The following is a 7500-nucleotide window of genomic DNA, read 5'->3' as shown; positions in this document are numbered from 1 at the left end:
AATAGAGAGAGAGAGACAGAGAAATAGAGAGAGATGGAGAGAGAGAGAGAGAGAGAGAGAGAGAGAGAGAGAGAGATGGAGAGACAGAGAGAGAGATAGAGAGAGAGATGGAGAGAGAGTGGGAGAGAGAGATAGAGATGGAGAGAGAGAGAGATGGAGAGAGAGAGAGGAGAACTTCATGCAGAGACACACACACAGCTAGTGATCTGAGTTAATACATTATAAACCCTGACATATAATCCAATGCAGAAATGATTCCAGTACATTTAGCAGTCCCTGGCAGATGAAGGTTAGAACCATTATGGAGAAGCAGTTCTTCTTTTCCGGGTGCCAGTAAGAGAAGAATAGTCTCATCAGCCTCAATGAGCAGGGTTTTTTTTTAATGCTCCCTGCTCTGCCACCTCTCTCACACAGCATCAAAATGGCAAGGCACCTGCAGGAATATAAAGTGCTGTTTTTCATGACCGTTTAAAAAAAATTAAAAATGAAATGTCTTTACTGTTCTTATATCTCTGAGACGCCATATTACCTAGAAGAAGGGTTGACCTCTCTCCCCTCATCCCTCTCTGCTCTCATCCCTCTCTCTCCCCATCCCTCTCTCCCCTCATCCCTCTCTGCTCTCATCCCTCTCTCCCCTCATCCTTCTCTGCTCTCATCCCTCTCTCCCCTCATCCCTCTCTGCTCTCATCCCTCTCTCTCCCCATCCCTCTCTCCCCTCATCCCTCTCTGCTCTCATCCCTCTCTCCCCTCATCCTTCTCTGCTCTCATCCCTCTCTCCCCTCATCCCTCTCTGCTCTCATCCCTCTCTCTCCCCATCCCTCTCTCCCCTCATCCCTCTCTGCTCTCATCCCTCTCTCCCCTCATCCTTCTCTGCTCTCATCCCTCTCTCCAATCATCCCTCTCTGCTCTCATCCCTCTCTCTCCCCATCCCTCTCTCCCCTCATCCCTCTCTCCCCTCATCCCTCTCTGCTCTCATCCCTCTCTCCCCTCATCCCTCTCTCCCCATCCCTCTCGCCCCTCTCTGCTCTCATCCCTCTCTCCCATCATCCCTCTCCCCTCATCCCTCTCTGCTCTCATCCCTCTCTCTCCCCATCCCTCTCTCCCCTCATCCCTCTCTGCTCTCATTCCTCTCCCTCCCCACCTCTCTCTCCCCTCATCCCTCTCTCCCCTCATCCCTCTCTGCTCTCATCCCTCTCTCCCCTCATCCCTCTCTGCTCTCATCCCTCTCTCCCCTCATCCCTCTCTCCCCTCATCCCTCTCTGCTCTCATCCCTCTCTGCTCTCATCCCTCTCTCCTCATCCCTCTCCCCTCATCCCTCTCTCCCCTCATCCCTCTCTCCCCATCCCTCTCTCCCCTCATCCCTCTCTCCCCATCCCTCTCCCCTCATCCCTATCCCATCATCCCTCTCTCCCCTCATCCCTCTCCCCTCTCTCCCCATCCCTATCCCCTCTCCCCTCATCCCTCCCTGCTCTCATCCCTCTCCCCTCATCCCTCTCCCCTCATCCCTCTCTGCTCTCATCCCTCTCCCCTCATCCCTCTCTCCCGTCATCCCGCTCCCCTCATCCCTCTCTCCCCATCCCTCTCCCCTCATCCCTCTCTGCTCTCATCCCTCTCCCCTCATCCCTCTCTCCCCTCATCCCTCTCCCCTTATCCCTCTCCCCCTCATCCCTCTCCCCCTCATCCCTCTCTCTCCTCATCCCTCTCTCCCCACAAACGGTAATAATTAGACCAATGGGAATGATCCCCACCTGCTCATTACGACGCCACGGCCTCAGAGCAGAGAGGAAACCAGAAGAGACTGTACTCAATAGGTTTATAGCACTTATACCTTCAGTTAGTGATTTCTGAGGTAAAAGCGTATTTGAATGAGAGTTTATATTTTATTTAACCTTTATTTATCCAGGTTTAGTCTCCTTGAGAGACCTGGTTCAACCAAGACATCAGCAGGGGAGATATCAGACATAACAATTTACAGACATCGATACACCATAAACAGATGTTTTTGTCGTAGACACACAAACGCTACAATTACAGAAACATACAAACGTCATAGACAAATAAAAATCTGTCATATGTACCACAGCATCAAGTCCTAACGAGCCCCGTGTGGCTCAGCTGGTAGAGCATGGTGTTTACAACGCCAGGGTTGTGGGTTCGATTCCCACGGGGGGACCAGTACGGAGAAAAAACATTTTATGAAATGTATGCATTCACTACTGTAAGTCGCTCTGGATAAGAGCGTCTGCTAAATGACTTAAATGTAAATGACAATCACATTCCTCAGAAACATGTGAGTCAACCAAATTGTAGTAGGTGGGGGTCCTAGCCACACCCTGATTCAGAAGGAGTTTTAAAGCCATCCAATCATCAGCTGAATCAAATGTATTTATAAAGCCCTTCTTACATCAGCTGATATCCCAAAGTGCTGTACAGAAACCCAGCCTAAAACCCCAAACAGCAAGCAATGCAGGTGTAGAAGCACGGTGGCTAGGAAAAACTCCCTAGAAAGGCCAAAACCTAGGAAGAAACCTAGAGAGGAACCAGGCTATGAGGGGTGGCTAGGAAAAACTCCCTAGAAAGGCCAAAACCTAGAGAGGAACCAGGCTATGAGGGGTGGCTAGGAAAAACTCCCTAGAAAGGCCAAAACCTAGGAAGAAACCTAGAGAGGAACCAGGCTATGAGGGGTGGCCAGTCCTCTTCTGGCTGTGCCGGGTGGAGATTATAACAGAACGTGGCCAAGATGTTCAAATGTTCATAAATGACCAGCAGGGTCAGATAATAATAATCCTAGTAGTTGTCGAGGGTGTAACAAGTCAGTAACTTCCTTTAGCTCACCCAGTATTCCGTTTTATTATGATTTCAGCGGGTTCATCTGAGAACCAAAGGATCTTTCTCTGCCCTTCATTCTGTATTGGTTGAAAGCGGCTTGTTGTATAATATCCTGGAATGCTGGAATGTGGAAGTAAGAAAAAAACTAATTTAACATCAGGGATGAATTGAACTCTATTCTAGGTAACGTTAAAAACATAATGTAAAAGAAAAACAAAACCCTGATAATCAAACTAATTCCACTTTCTTAGTTCTTTTGTATATTTTTTTAAATTTAACTTTTATTTAACTAGTCTGTTTTATGTGGTTCGGGGTTCGTTGGGATATGTGTTTATGTAAGAGGGGTGTTTGTTTAGAGTGTTCCGGGGTTTTTGGTCTATGTTCTTAGGTTAGTGTTTTTTCTATGTTCAGTCTAGGTTTTCTACTTCTATGTTTAGGGTTTGTTGATTGACCTTCCATTGGAGGCAGCTGTTCCTCGTTGCCTCTGATTGAAGGTCCTATTGTATAGGGGGTGTTTAATGCTATAGGGGTTTGTGGGTAGCTGTTTCCTGGTTAGTGTCGTTCGTTGTTTTTAGTATACGTGATTTGTTAGGTTTTGTTAGGTTTTTACCTTCTTTCGATTTAATAAAGAAGATTAGTATACACATTCCTGCTGCACCTTTACGACGCCCCGTTACACGCTGGGCCAATTGTGCACCGCCTTATGGGACTCCCAATCACGGCCGGTTGTGATACAGCCTGGAATCGAACCAGGGTCTGTAGTGACGCCTCTAGCACTAAAGATGCAGTGCCTTACGCAGCGGTGATGACAGCTCCAACAGTAATATCTAACTAAATGCTTGTGTTTCTAGCTCCAACAGTAATATCTAACTAAATGCTTGTGTTTCTAGCTCCAACAGTAATATCTAACTAAATGCTTGTGTTCCCAGCTCCAACAGTAATATCTAACTAAATGCTTGTGTTTCTAGCTCCAACAGTAATATCTAACTAAATGCTTGTGTTTCTAGCTCCAACAGTAATATCTAACTAAATGCTTGTGTTCCCAGCTCCAACAGTAATATCTAACTAAATGCTTGTGTTTCTAGCTCCAACAGTAATATCTAACTAAATGCTTGTGTTCCCAGCTCCAACAGTAATATCTAACTAAATGCTTGTGTTTCTAGCTCCAACAGTAATATCTAACTAAATGCTTGTGTTTCTAGCTCCAACAGTAATATCTAACTAAATGCTTGTGTTTCTAGCTCCAACAGTGCAGTAATATCTAACTAAATGCTTGTGTTTCTAGCTCCAACAGTAATATCTAACTAAATGCTTGTTTTCCTAGCTCCAACAGTAATATCTAACTAAATGCTTGTGTTTCTAGCTCCAACCATAGTATCTAACTAAATGCTTGTGTTCCCAGCTCCAACAGTAATATCTAACTAAATGCTTGTGTTCCCAGCTCCAACAGTAATATCTAACTAAATGCTTGTGTTTCCAGCTCCAACAGTAATATCTAACTAAATGCTTGTGTTCCCAGCTCCAACAGTAGTATCTAACTAAATGCTTGTGTTTCTAGCTCCAACAGTAATATCTAACTAAATGCTTGTGTTTCTAGCTCCAACAGTAATATCTAACTAAATGCTTGTGTTTCTAGCTCCAACAGTGCAGTAATATCTAACTAAATGCTTGTGTTTCTAGCTCCAACAGTAATATCTAACTAAATGCTTGTTTTCCTAGCTCCAACAGTGCAGTAATATCTAACTAAATGCTTGTGTTACCAGCTCCAACAGTAATATCTAACTAAATGCTTGTGTTCCCAGCTCCAACAGTAATATCTAACTAAATGCTTGTGTTCCCAGCTCCAACAGTAATATCTAACTAAATGCTTGTGTTCCCAGCTCCAACAGTAGTATCTAACTAAATGCTTGTGTTCCCAGCTCCAACAGTAGTATCTAACTAAATGCTTGTGTTCCCAGCTCCAACAGTAGTATCTAACTAAATGCTTGTGTTCCCAGCTCCAACAGTAATATCTAACTAAATGCACTGATCTGTTTCACCTGTCCTCGTTATTGTCTCCACCCCCCCAGGTGTCACTTATTTTCCCCAGTGTATTTATCCCTGTGTTTCCTGTCTCTCTGTGTATTTATCCCTGTGTTTCCTGTCTCTCTGTGTATATATCCCTGTGTTTCCTGTCTCTCTGTGTATTTATCCCTGTGTTACCTGTCTCTCTGTGTATTTATCCCTGTGTTTCCTGTCTCTCTGTGTATTTATCCCTGTGTTTCCTGTCTCTCTGTGTATTTATCCCTGTGTTTCCTGTCTCTCTGTGTATTTATCCCTGTGTTTCCTGTCTCTCTGTGTATTTATCCCTGTGTTACCTGTCTCTCTGTGTATTTATCCCTGTGTTTCCTGTCTCTCTGTGTATTTATCCCTGTGTTTCCTGTCTCTCTGTGTATTTATCCCTGTGTTTCCTGTCTCTCTGTGTATATATATCCCTGTGTTTCCTGTCTCTCTGTGTATATATCCCTGTGTTTCCTGTCTCTCTGTGTATTTATCCCTGTGTTTCCTGTCTCTCTGTGTATTTATCCCTGTGTTACCTGTCTCTCTGTGTATTTATCCCTGTGTTTCCTGTCTCTCTGTGTATTTATCCCTGTGTTTCCTGTCTCTCTGTGTATTTATCCCTGTGTTTCCTGTCTCTCTGTGTATTTATCCCTGTGTTTCCTGTCTCTCTGTGTATTTATCCCCAGATTTCAGAAAACAGGTCTGCAGTTTTGATTCAGAAAACCAAATTTGGGCCTCATGCATGATCAGGAGGTTATCTGTGTGATGCTGGCTAGAGGCTGAGTAAACACAAAGTGCTTATCTGTGTGATGCTGGCTAGAGGCTGAGTAAACACAAAGCGTTACGGTGTGATGCTGGCTAGAGGCTAAGTAAACACAAAGCGTTACTGTGTGATGCTGGCTAGAGGCTGAGTAAACACAAAGCGTTACTGTGTGATGCTGGCTAGAGGCTGAGTAAACACAAAGCGTTCCTGTGTGATGCTGGCTAGAGGCTGAGTAAACGCAAAGCGCTTTACTGTGTGATGCTGGCTAGAGGCTGAGTAAACACAAAGCGCTTATCTGTGTGATGCTGGCTAGAGGCTGAGTAAACACAAAGCTTTACTGTGTGATGCTGGCTAGAGGCTGAGTAAACACAAAGCTTTACTGTGTAATGCTGGCTAGAGGCTGAGTAAACACAAAGCGTTACTGTGTGATGCTGGCTAGAGGCTGAGTAAACACAACGCGTTACTGTGTGATGCTGGCTAGAGGCTGAGTAAACACAAAGCGCTTTACTGTGTGATGCTGGCTAGAGGCTGAGTAAACACAACGCGTTAGTGTGATGCTGGCTAGAGGCTGAGTAAACACAAAGCTTTACTGTGTGATGCTGGCTAGAGGCTGAGTAAACACAAAGCGTTACTGTGTGATGCTGGCCAAAGGCTAGGTAAACACAAAGCGTTACTGTGTGATGCTGGCTAGAGGCTGAGTAAACACAAAGCGCTTATCTGTGTGATGCTGGCTAGAGGCTGAGTAAACACAAAGTGCTTATCTGTGTGATGCTGGCTAGAGGCTGAGTAAACACAAAGTGCTTATCTGTGTGATGCTGGCTAGAGGCTGAGTAAACACAAAGTGCTTATCTGTGTGATGCTGGCTAGAGGCTGAGTAAACACAAAGTGCTTATCTGTGTGATGCTGGCTAGAGGCTGAGTAAACACAAAGTGCTTATCTGTGTGATGCTGGCTAGAGGCTGAGTAAACACAAAGCGTTACTGTGTGTGTGTGTGTGTGTGTGTGTGTGTGTGTGTGTGTGTGTGTGTGTGTGTGTGTGTGTGTGTGTGTGTGTGTGTGTGTGTGGAAAGTGAGGCATGAGTTCACAATCCTTGCTTTCATTAATATCAAAGAAACAGATATGAAATCCAACCATGTCATTTAGCTTGTACAGGAGATGAAATCCAACCACATCATTTAGCATGTACAGGATATGAAATCCAACCACATCATTTAGCATGTACAGGATATGAAATCCAACCACATCATTTAGCATGTACAGGATATGAAATCCAACCACATCATTTAGCATGTACAGGATATGAAATCCAACCACATCATTTAGCATGTACAGGATATGAAATCCAACCACATCATTTAGCATGTACAGGATATGAAATCCAACCACATCATTTAGCATGTACAGGATATGAAATCCAACCATGACATTTAGCGTGTACAGGATATGAAATCCAACCACGTCATTTAGCATGTACAGGATATGAAATCCAACCACGACATTTAGCATGTACAGGATATGAAATCCAACCACGTCATTTAGCATGTATAGGATATGAAATCCAACCACGTCATTTAGCATGTACAGGATATGAAATCCAACCACGACATTTAGCATGTACAGGATATGAAATCCAACCACGACATTTAGCATGTACAGGATATGAAATCCAACCATGACATTTAGCGTGTACAGGATATGAAATCCAACCACGTCATTTAGCATGTACAGGATATGAAATCCAACCACATCATTTAGCATGTACAGGATATGAAATCCAACCACGACATTTAGCATGTACAGGATATGAAATCCAACCACGTCATTTAGCATGTACAGGATATGAAATCCAACCACGTCATTTAGCATGT

General features: G+C 44.3%; 1 protein-coding gene and 1 non-coding gene across 5 annotated transcripts in view; one reads left to right on the top strand and one right to left on the bottom strand.

Annotated features, from left to right (window-relative positions):
* pard3bb (par-3 family cell polarity regulator beta b) overlaps positions 1-7500 on the bottom strand; it is a 563164-nt gene that overhangs the window by 34199 nt on the left and 521465 nt on the right. The window lies entirely within an intron of this gene.
* On the top strand, positions 2100-2175 carry trnav-uac (transfer RNA valine (anticodon UAC)). The gene has a single exon. It is a non-coding gene; the product is annotated as a tRNA-Val (tRNA).

This window comes from Salmo salar, chromosome 25, assembly GCF_965601325.2.
Source record: "Salmo salar chromosome 25, fSalSal1, whole genome shotgun sequence".
Lineage (NCBI taxonomy): Eukaryota > Metazoa > Chordata > Actinopteri > Salmoniformes > Salmonidae > Salmo > Salmo salar.
The sequence above is the reverse complement of the archived record's forward strand: the minus strand, read 5'-3'. Positions and strand labels throughout refer to the sequence as shown.